Source organism: Calonectris borealis, chromosome 12, assembly GCF_964195595.1.
Source record: "Calonectris borealis chromosome 12, bCalBor7.hap1.2, whole genome shotgun sequence".
NCBI lineage: Eukaryota > Metazoa > Chordata > Aves > Procellariiformes > Procellariidae > Calonectris > Calonectris borealis.
In genome coordinates, this window is record NC_134323.1 from 8,929,880 (window position 1) to 8,941,907 (window position 12,028).

Here is a 12,028-nt window from a genome sequence, read left to right on the forward strand (position 1 = left end):
TCCCATGTCCAGATCCTGCAAACTTAATTGCAACGGATACAACTGATCTTGCAGTGTTGCGATGCCACCAGAGGAGCAATAGATCCCACCATTGCATCAGAATAGCGTTGCAGACCCCTCTCCCCAACAGAAGTGCCCGCGCTAGTGCTCCGGAAGAGTCCCGGGTAAAACCATCCTTCTCAAGCCAGCGCCCGCAGCCGCCCCTGCCCGCGCTTCCCCCGGCCCCGAGGCGTGCTAAGGTGTGGATTGCACCAGCGAGACTGCCAGGCGCGGTGCCTGGCGGGTTTTGTAGTTCCTGCAGCCCCGGCTGCGCCTGCCCACCGCATCAGGTGATGGGCAGGGAACTACCGCACCCACAGGCCTCCCCGGCCCGGCCCGGCCGGGGTCCCGCATTGTCTGTCGCCGCCTGCGGGCGGGGGCGCGCTCCGGGGCTGGGGATGCCGGGGGAACCGGGCGTTTCCCAGGGGAATGGCAAAGCCAAATCTCCTCGGTGCAAGCCCCGGAGCGGGGCCGGGGGCGGCGGGGGCCGGGGCCGCAGCCCCGGCGGGCGGGCAGCGCGTCGCTGCCGCTCCCGCCGCGCGGGCGGCGGCGGGTTCCGCCGTGCCGCCGCACGCCGCCGCCTGCCCGCGGCAGAGCGCGCTCCCTTTGTCTGGATTTGTTTTTCTGCTCTGCGGTTTGAGAACTGCAGTATTGCCCCCGCTGAGTCTCCTCTGTCCGTTGGGCAAAAAAGCCTCCTGCTCTCGTTTCCCAGCTTCGCGGTGGCGTTAGAAATGCAGCGCGAGGTTTAGTTGCAGCGGTGGGGTCCGCAGAGGGGTCACCTGTTGCTGGGCTGCTGGGGAGCGAGTCAGGGCTAGAGATGAGGCAGCAGGGCTGGACGCCAGCAGCCTCGTCCCTCACGCTGTCACCCTGCCAGTGGGGCATTTTCTCCTGATCCTTCCCTCCCGCAGGAACAAGTCGGTCCTCTTTCACAGTTTCCTCATTGTTTCCAGATGATGAAAATGTTTTTATCTCTCAAGTTCAGTTCAGCTTTCATAGCAAATGACTGGAGATCTGCCATGAAATACAACAGCAGCAGAATTCCGGGGAGAGAGAGGTAAATGCTACTCCTTCTTGCTGCCCCTGGAGAGGAGAAGGCCCATTTTACCCGTCCTGGGTGCCCAGAAGAGACTCCTTCCTTGTTTGTGGTCAGAGAGTGGAATAAGGGATCATTCACTCAGGAATATTCCTATGACCTAATGTTACCTCCTTGAGTAAAAGCCTGGGCTGTAAATCAGGCTTATTTGTGAATTGTTTTTGTAGAACCTTCTTTTTACTTTCTCCACTGACTTAGAATGTAGAAAACCAGCTTCCTATTTTAGGTACCTAAATTATATGGTTTGAGACTTGGGTTCTGTTCTGTGTGTTTTGGTATCTTTCCTTGGTTGATGAAGAGAAAGCAAGCTGCTTTTGCTGCGTTTGATTTTATTGTGTCCCATACAATTACAGCTTCAGTCTTTTTCCTGTCTTTACTATTTCTTCTAAGAGCTTCTGCTTGCCATAGTGTTTAGTTTCATAAATAATTTGTTCCAGTCCTTATTCTATTTCATGTGCAATATTTTCGCTCTTGCTATGTCCTAATTTAAAAATAATTGCTACTTGAGAATTTTAGCCAATTCATAGTTAACAAAATAACAGAAATGGGATGGGTTTTGTGCTGAAGGGACCATCTTGACATGGTGAAGAAAACTCATTTGTTTTATTCAGGAATTAAATTTTGTGTGTTTCCAGTCATTGTACTGATTGTACTGAAAACTTTTTCTTGTTTACTGCTCAGCTTGTGAAGGCTGAGTGGAGTGTGTCTGGCCCTGCTTATCCTCTCTCCAAAATCCTGCTCACAAAATGACCCAGTAGAGCACTATATGTTAGAAATTCAAATTCCAAGAAGGACATTTTTGTTTATTTGCAGCGTCAATAACTGTTTCAGGACACTGCAGTCTGCTTCTTCTTCAGACTGATTTTTTTTTCTGTATTTTAAACCTTTTTAACCTTTGAAATGTCAAATTTTGGAGCCTGTACATTTTGGCACTTTTCCTTTAAAGTTGCCATCAGTTGTGTATCTGGAAAGCTGAGTGTTACCTGAATCTGCGTTTTTGACTGGTAATTAACAAGCAGTGTCATGGTGCTTTTTTTCCAGGTTTGATAAAATGTAGTTCAGAAGAAAAGATTTCAAGCTGTTGTAAGACTTGTCAAGGTCAAATTTACCACAAAAACAAAACCAGAACTGATTTTGCAATAAGCTTTAATCAGATCACCTGAAGTGTTCAACTTATTTTAAATTCTAATATTTACATAGTATACAAGTAGACTTCCCAGACATCTTGATTTGAGTGTGAATTTTGCAGGGTGCATTGGAAATCAGGGTTGAAATGCTACCCAGCCTATTAAAAATCGAAGTCCAATGGATTTGGAACCACTAATTTTGCTAGGGGAAGAACACAAATTAACCTTTGCTCTTGGTCCACACACTACTGTTCCACCCCCAATCCACCCCCCAGAAACAGCTGGCGTAGCAGAAAGTTTCCAGCCAGCACCGCCACAGTATCTCTGGTCGATCCCCCAGGAAGTAAAGGTACAGACTGCCTGACATCTCCGTCCGCGTCTAACTGGCAATCCAAGCAAGACCTCACACCTTGTTTGCAAATTCTGTAATGCTGCTTGTTAGCACGTAACATAGCACGGCAGCATTGGAATAAAGCTGACGATCTTAAAATGCCTCTTGCACAAGCCAAAGCATACGTTTTTAGTAAAGCCTTTGAATGAATATATGCAAACTTGAAATTCAATAGTCTGATTGATTTCCTAAGAAATGCACACAGGAAATAAATAAGATGAAAAAAAGCCTTTCCATGTTCAATGTAACATGAAGTCTTGTTTGTGTTCTAGAAGAAGTATCTGTTGCTTTAATTATGACAAATGTATCTCCAAATGTTATTTTAATACAGATACTTTCAGGAAAGGAAATAGTGTATGATGAACTTGCAATGTTGAGGCAAAGTTGTGCCTATCTTCTTGCCTTTTGAAATTAGCAGCAAAGCCCCTGATGACTGTAGGAGAGTCAGCATTCCACTCCTATGTCAGTGTGACTGTGTTTTTGTGCATGGCACTCTGACTTGTTGTGGCTTGGCGTGTCTACCTATAAAATGAGGAAAAGATAACTTACCTCATGAGCTGTGAAATTAGTTAATGCACATTTGTAAAAATCTTGTGCAATGACCTTTTAAGGATGAAGTATCTTTTTGTATTTAGTTACAGAAATCTTCCTTTTTCTCTCTCCACTGAGTTGAACTGCGGATAGCACGCATAATTACAGGTTCATGCTATACCCTTCAGAGAAGACGTTAGCTTTTGCAAGTTGGCCTGTGGTGATGAATTGACCTGATCAACAGGCAGTTTATGTATCCTATATAAATCATGTGAACATAAGTTTCAGACAAGCCAGACAAAGAAGGTGTCAAATACAGCTTACCAAGGGCAGTTCTTTGATCCCCATGTTGCGTTCCATCTTTAGTCATAAAGAGAGAGGCTGGTTTTCTTGCTGTCATAAGAAGCTAAAATAATGAATTTCATGTTGATGGTGAGGAGTTGGAGATACAGAACAACAGCAAATGCATAAATATATAGAAAGGTAGATGGAGAGTTGGGGGAAAAAAGCTTGATAAACAGACTAACAGCTGCTGTCACATGTTTCTATTTTGACAGACCTTCAGCAAGCTTCTTTGTCATGACTAGTTGCATGGCTTAAACCCCAGGATTACAATAATGGCATGTGGTAACTAAGCACTCATTTTTCTTCTGCTGTTTCATTTAAATAAAGGCACTGGTTAGAAAACTACTCTTAATAGCTTAAAATGGCAAAGCGTTGTTAATTATATTTAAATAATAAAGTCCTATTTAAATGGATTCTGAGGACACTAAGTAAATGGAAACCATATTACAAAAACTATGGTTTTTTAGGCCAAAAGAGCAAATCCTTCCTGTATTCTACGTTGTACAAGTATGGAGGATGATTGTTTCCTGTGGAATACTGCTGATGGTAGCAGTTCAGAATATAATGAGTATCTTCAGAGAAATTACTGTTCCTACTGTTCTTCAAACTGAACATAAACCTTTAAGATCTGGTCCAAAGCTCAATGCAGTCAGTGGAAAAAGTGCCAGTTCAGTGACTTCATATCTTAATGTTTACCAGCTCTCATTCTCTTATGAGAAGCAAAAAAAAAAGCCTAACCCTCTACCCAAAAAATAAACCCAAATTAAAACGTGTAAAATAGTCTATTGAATTCTTTTCATAAGAATTAATTGAAAGGGTGCTCTATGAAAATAATGTAGTTTTATTTTGTGAATCATTTTTTATACACACTACATTTAAAATAAAACTGGTCAGAAGGTTTTTGGTGAAAAATGACTATTTTGTTGAAACTGAACTATTCTGAACAACATCTGGATTTTAATAAAGTTTCCCATGAAAAAGGCCTGATATGTGAGAATAAAATGTTGGAAGCCTTTTTTATGGAATGGTAGCTGCTACTGGCATTAAATAATTTAAATTATTAATATTTTAATAAAAGCTTATTTAAAAAATCTCATCCAAAGCTGACTTGCTCCACAAAGCAAATAAATCTTTTTTTAAAAACACTGTTGACCTGGGCCATAAAACTCATTTTCTAGGTTATGTTTCAGCTTGATCAGAGAGGAATCTTCCCACCAAGTTTTTACCCCTAGAGAGTTTCAGCGACATATAACTCATTGTTATAAAATATATGGACAAGGTCACTGTATTGGACACATTTCCTTTAAGAATCAAGTAAAAGCAAGCAGTTGAATGGAAAAGTTCAAGGATTTTTTTTCCCATTACAAATATAGGAACTTACTAAAGTACAGGAGCTAGAGATTAAAGTGTTTCTTTCCGATTACAAAAAGAAGCACACTAAAGGTGTAGAAAAGATATGACTTCTTAAAAAAAATGTAAAATGTTGTTTACCGAAGTGGGTTTCACTTTGGTTGGACTCTGTTGCCACGGATTGTGGTGGACAAGTGGTGATGATCAATTGCAGAGGTGGGAAAGTGCTGCAGTGACTGTAAAGCAAAAGGGGGCCTTGATTACCTGGGAAGCTTGGTGATGCAGTAACGCTTTGAGCTGGCTCATAACTATCTCATAGTTGTCTGAAGTAGCTAGCAGTGACATTGTGTTGGTAGAAGCTGGCATACTTACTTCCACTGCCGGCATGGTCTTTGTGCAAAACCTAACCTGGAGACAGGAAGTCAACCTGAATGTGGGCTTCCTGAAACCAAAAGACATCAATGCGTAACAACATTGTGAAGAACAAAATGCTTTGTAATTGGGAAACACTCAATATTTAGCTGTACTCGGAGAACAAAGCCAACATTTGTACCACTTAAATGTTACTCTTACTTGTGGTGGTGCATTTCCCCTCCTCCCCTGGACTACTCTACGGTATCAGGGATTCCCGTTAGGCCTTAGCCTTTGTGTAATGAGTTGGGCAGTTAAGCGTCCCTTGACCGTACCAGGCACTCTTGCACGGCTAAGGTGGGGAGCGGCACTGACCGTACCAGGAACGCCTGACCAAGGTAGGGAATGATAGCGGGAATAATTCATCATCCCTGACAGCCTTGAAACAGTCCCTACCTGGATCATAGCTCAAGTGGAATGATACCATTGTTACTGTGGAACGATACCATTGTTACTATCTTGGATCATTCCGGATTGTGAGTAGGATGGAAATTTACGGATGACTAAAGCCAATCATCGTGCAAACCTATAAACAGCCGTCCCAAGTGAGGCCCTTTGAGCTCTCCTGGACTGCAGTGGGCTGCAACCAGTATCTCCCTCTGAGTGGGAGGCCACTCAGAGCTCATGAACTCTCGAGTTTGTGACCGTTGCCGAAAGCTGATGATGGGACCTGGGCTGAAACACTCCTCGAGGCTCAACCCATCACCCGTTGAGAAATGCTGAGACATTTGACATGAATATTTCATGAGACTCGAGGGGAATTTTAACAGGTATACCTTTTGTACATTATATATATTTGTGTCTGTGTGTGTGAATTGATTTAGGTAACCAATAACAAGTGCAATCTGTAATCAAGCCACCATTGTGATTATAGTAAATTCTATTAACTTACTTTGTAAATGTTAAATTAGTCAATGATTAAGTGTTGCTAAAATCTTGTGATTCACCTTAAAACTATGAATGAACCTTAGACTGCTGCTAGACACATCTAATCCCTTAGACATAAACCATTGACCAAGTCTGGGACTAGGAGTGGATCTAGCCGCACCTAGACCCCATCAGGAGTTCAGAAAGCAAGGGCGTCTTCTCTGAACCTCGTGACTCAACAGGAGGGTCTCCCGTACCCTTTTCATCTTCGGTCTCTGTATAAATCATTCTAGCTCAATTCTAACTTGATTTTCCTTTGTATCTTTCATCCATGTAGTAAGTGATAGAGTGAACCTTGCCATCGAACTCTGTTAAGTCGCACTTTTATAAATTTCTATTAAAATAACTTTCTGCTAATACCTTTGATGGTGATTCTTTAAGCGGCCTCTAAACCACTCATTCACGAGAAATTGGCATAGTTGGCGGGATCCTAAATCAGGATTTCGTGACATTGCCCAAGTTCAGAGTAATGGGATCTCAAAGGACTTGTTAGGCACAACTTTGATTTCTTATGAAGAGACTCAGAGGGTACTCAGATTACAGCTACCCTGAAATCTACTGATGAGAAGCATAGTAACAGTATTAAATATTGCAAACTGTTGTGATTACCGAAATTGCCAAAATCGGAATCATAGAAAATAGGATTAAAGCTTGCTGTATAATGAATTGATTTTTATATAGCACTTTCCTCTTACCAGTTGTATACTGTAACATTACAACTTCAATTCATTCATGGTAACATTGCAAATATTATCATCTAGCTGTTATTTTATTTGTAATTTTCCTCTGATACATTCTGTTCTTGGTATGAATACCCATGTATTTTAGATACAACTTAACAATTCTCTAGATAGTACTTTATCTGTGGAAAGAATAAAAACCCCACTGAATATAGCTGACTAATTAGGAAGTCATTATTTAATCAGGATGCATGTTATAACCTTTCTGACACAAGGTTGCACAGCATTTTAGGGATTTAATTTTTCAATTTGCTGCATGTTGTCAGCTCTTAGGAAAGTCCGAGGCTGTCAGCCCCCACAGGAGAGCTCACGGGGAACTCTACTGCAAGAGAGCAGAATGCTTCCAAATTGTCTGTAGTGGTGAGCAGAAATGAAACGTAGGAAGTCCTTCTCTCTCCAAATCTGATGTGGATTAGATATGTGAATTGTACCTACTTTGGGTTTTTTTTCTTGTAAAATTATAGTTGCACGCCAAAATACTGTAGTGTGCAAGAAGCCAGTGTGGCAGGCATATACACTGCATTCCAGTGAAGGGGGAAGGAGCCCTGAGATCTCAGGCCATTCAGATCAGCTGGACTCTGTTGTGACAACAGCGAAGAAAAGAAGCCATCAGGAACAGACACTTAAAAAGTCATGTGTAGCTTTTCATAAAATAGAGAAATGGCATAACTGTCTTATTTTCTATTTTAAATTAGTGTAAAGCACATTTTAAATGAGGCTTGGTCTTGCAAGGTGCCACTCATTATTGACTCTCTAAGAGAGGAGGTACCTGTACCCTTAAAAAGGTATTTCTTATTTTTTTCTCAGTGCTGGATTAAACCTCTGAAATGTTGCAAAAGAAATAGTCTTGGACTTTCAGAACTCAAAACTAAGGTGTTAATAAATTAGAATAACAAGAAAAATATATGTCTATTTGGTAAATCTTAATAGTCATTTGTTTAGCTATGAATACTACCTTGTTTGCATTCAATAAGGAAAATATTTTTGTTTGTATTAGAATAGTTGAACAGCTGTCACTGACTAGTTTATTTGCTCTATGAATAAAGGCAGGGTATTGTAATAGATCTCTGTTAGTTCTCTTGTATATTCATTACCTTCTTTACTAGATTCTGTTACTATACACAGCAGGGCCCCCTGCTGTTATAAAGACCCTCTGAAATATCAAAAGAGTCTTTCTGTGTTTTGCTATGTCTGGACCTTCTCAGTTAAGATGAAAAAAAAACATCCCAAACTAGTCTCAAGGTCCTGGTTGCATGGATTTGGTCTTGATTCAGGAATGAAATCTGGATGTCCTGCCTACATAGAACACATTTGTGCTTTTGGCAACAGTCACAGTTTATGTAAAAAATAAACCTGTCTTGTCTTTGAGTATCTCTGGAGAAAGACCTCTGCTGGTAATGGATTGCTATAGGCTGAAAACAATAGGCAGAGAGAGAACGGAAACAAAACCCACCCTCTGAGACGTAACTTAAATACTAAGAAGAAAAGGAAAGGGCAGATCAGCCACTTCAGTAACTACTGCGCAGAAACCACAAGACACACTTGGGGGAGCCCAAGATGCTCACAAGTACAGAAGAGTGTGTTCTCATGCTCAGCGTGGGAACTGGGCTCAAGATAGAGACTCCAGGAAGAGGAAGGATAGAAAAAAATCAATAGGTTGTATTGTCACAGGAAAGGATATTGCAAATTATGAGATGTTTGATTCTTTATTCATCATACAATATTGGTAGTAAGGATGGAGAGGGCTGGCATGACAAACTGGGAATCTGAAGGATACTTTCTAGAGCATAAATGTAATTTACCTCTCAGAAATTCAGGCCCTGCTGAGGTAGCAGAGGTCTAGTGCTTTTCCTGTTGCTTTGGTCCTGGTAGTGGTAGTGGTATGGTCATAGCACACTGCTGTCTTGACAGCACTGACTGCGGCCTTCAGGAAGAGAAATTTGTGTATGAGACTGCAGTAAGGATGGTTTTACAGTTACGGCATTGGGCATAGAATCAGGAAAACTAGATCAAACAAAACTGTATACCTGTATATCTTACATTTATCTGTAAGAGACAAAGTTAATACTTATAAATGCTCATTGTAACTTACAGCATCTAGAAAGCCACAGTATCTGGAAAACCACTCAGAGTATATTTGTGTGGAGAGATGATAATCAGAGTTCAGTGATGTTCCCCCACCATCAATATTCAGGATTTAAAACACTTGTAATTATATTTTGACCATATGTACTTTTTTATGAGTTTGTTTTTGTTTGCCTACAATTCATATATCCATTCCAGCATTGCTTTCATGACAGTGTGCATGAAGCAAGCATTGCACTTAAAGTCTAACTACTATGTGTTCCAGTGGTGGAAATCTTAGTTTTAGAATAGTTTAATAAGCATCCGTCCTCTTTTGCTTTACGTGAGTAATTTAGAATCCAAATGTTGAGGTTATTTTATTGTCTTTACTTTTTACCCGGGCAAAAATATAAAGCTATCTGGAGCAATTACCTCTATCAACATTTGTTTTATCACCTGAAATCAAAATCCTTTGTGTTGCAATAATGCGAAAGCTTCCACTGCAGCCAGTGGTGACATGTAGGGCTTCCAGTGGAAAACAGGTAGAAAAACCATTTACCAAGCAGATCCTTCTGGTCATTTAAATCTCACAACAGTTTTACATTAAATCAATTCATTTAAGAGTGGAAAACAACAACACAGAAACAGTACAGCTGGTCTATTACCAGAATAGATTTTTCAGTGTCTTTAATTAACTTGCATATATTAGTGAATACACAAAATTATAAATATTTATATGAAAGACATGTGAAATCAAGTACAGTGAGAAGTACAATGAGAAGTACAGTATTTTATACAAATATGGATCATAATCTTCTTCATTTAGGGGCTATCTTCACGGAGTCTCTGTCCATTACAAGGTATGCCCCTCTCCACTAGGATGCTTTGAGATGGCTTCTCCCTCTTTAGGGTGACTGCTAAAGGAAGGGTGGGAAGATGTTCTCCTGGGCCAGATGGAAAAAGTAGAGCCTAAACAGATTAGAAGTGATTAAAACTCTTGCATTTCCTCAGTTTACCTGTGAAAAATAGCATAGTTCAGGGTTCTGTTATTCTGTTTTATCCAGGAGCTCTCATTGGAGATCTGCTCTGATAATCATAGAGGTAAGTTGTCAACAAGAGAAGATAGTAAATGACTTGGAGTGATCATACTTGGAGCCAGAACTGCAGCCTCCCACTTCAAACGGTAAATATGAGAAATCTACTTTGAGATGATCATGGTTAGTATGAAGAGAAAGATTTGTTTTTAAAATTTAGAAAAGGAAAATTTTATCATAAGGTTGTCACCTGTAGACTTTGTCATATGAGAAGATTAACCGTCAAGATTACTAAGAGGAACCACATTTCAAATGATTAAGGTGAGGATGTACCTCTTTACTGTTGTTGATTATATCACATGGCTTCCCTGTGTTATCTCCTAAATGTTCAGATTTTCCTCAGAATAGATAAGTAATTTGTTATTCTGTGTGGCCTTTCAGAAGATGTTTCAGTTTTTACAGTCTACATTTAAGGCATACGCAGCAATCATGTCACTTAGAAATGTGTAATAAAACCATATTGCTTATCATAAAGCAATAAAGCATAACATATTGCATGTGTGGTCTTTTATGAATCTGGAACTCCATTTTCAAGTTTCACAGAACCTGTAATAAATTAGCCTCAACAATTAAGCTGAATAAATCAAGCACTAGTGAGACTCCAGACAAGGTTACTTGGCAACTGGGATACTGTGAGCTATCTGATCTGCAGGGAAAGTCAACAAGCCACAGTTGGGGCTTCAGCTGTAGGGAGAATTTTACTCTGTGAGAAACTGTGACAAGTGCTAGTCTTTTTCTGCCTGAAGGAAGAAGTGTCTTTTTAATTTGCCTGGCAGGGAAAAATTATTTGGGCTGTCCTGGCAGATGAATAAATACTCTCTAGATTCCTGTCCACCAAGAACTGACCAAATGCATCAAAGTAACTCAGTAATGAGCTAGTAGATGGTATAACATTTAAATAGCTGTAAAAGTCACTTTAAAAAAGTTTCCTCCAAACTACTTCTAGGTTAATTTCCCTGAAAGAGAAGTATAGACAAAAGTCTTAAAACTGCCTCTCCTCCAATGTTTTTTCTCGATACTTAGGTGCAGCAAACTGAGTTCAAGACTAAACTACAAACATAAAATAAAAATTCTGTTATATTGGGCCCAGAGCCAGCCTCACAGATGCACTCATTGCTACCCATGTGAAAGCATTACAGTTCCAGTACAGTTCTTTAATATTTCTTGGCAGCTGTACTTCAGGCTATTTTAAACTGTAATCTTCAAAAAGAATTTTCTGTTGAGACTTTGCTGCACTTTTCTCCTGTGGACATTTTGTAGTACAAAAAAAACCCCATGCAAATTCTTGTTAATAGCAGTATTGTCATTATCACTGTCCTCTTTTTTTAAGTCCAGAGGTAAATGATTCAGATATAAGCATTTTGTAGGAATACAAAATGTCTACATGCTGATGCGAAGTTTCAGTCTAAGAGCTGTGTCTTGAAGGAATTCGAGTTGAAATGAGTATTTCCAGCTGCTTTATTTCTTTAAAAATGTATTTCACAAGAAACATAAAAGTGCAGGTAGTTTACATTATGCTATTAATATTTTTAGGTGGGAGTGACAGGAAAATTAACATACTAATGTAAAATCATCAAATTTGCAAGCATAACAACAGCTTTTAGAGGCATGACTGAATACCTTAAGTGTTGAACCACCAGGCTCCCAAAAATAAAGGAACAGCAGGCAGTAACCCTCGCCCTCAACTTTAGTCTTTCCTTTTTCTGAATTGAGATGAAGACCAGAAAAATAGTTATTTAACCCTTCCTGACTGCTGTACACTTCAGTGTAACTTCATCCTGCTGGTGCTGCTTATGGGGCGCAGGTAGCTGGCAAGGCGATGGCGGAGCTGCCCTGTCACTTATTACCTCGAATTAAACATAAGACCGTGGCACCATGAAAACCAAGAAGCAACTGGCTTTTCTGGAGCGTTGCCC

General features: G+C 40.3%; 1 long non-coding RNA gene across 2 annotated transcripts in view; it reads left to right on the forward strand.

The window, feature by feature from the left end:
• Positions 1 to 11,998, forward strand: part of LOC142087238 (uncharacterized) — a 41,237-nt gene extending 29,239 nt beyond the window's left edge. The window contains exon 4 of one of the 2 annotated variants that reach the window (XR_012675386.1): positions 10,083 to 11,998. This is a non-coding gene — a long non-coding RNA (uncharacterized LOC142087238). Of the gene's footprint in view, positions 1 to 3,738; positions 6,837 to 10,082 lie in introns of those variants that run through there. The other variant, XR_012675390.1, reaches the window with a different exon arrangement.
• Positions 11,999 to 12,028: the final 30 nt, after the last annotated feature.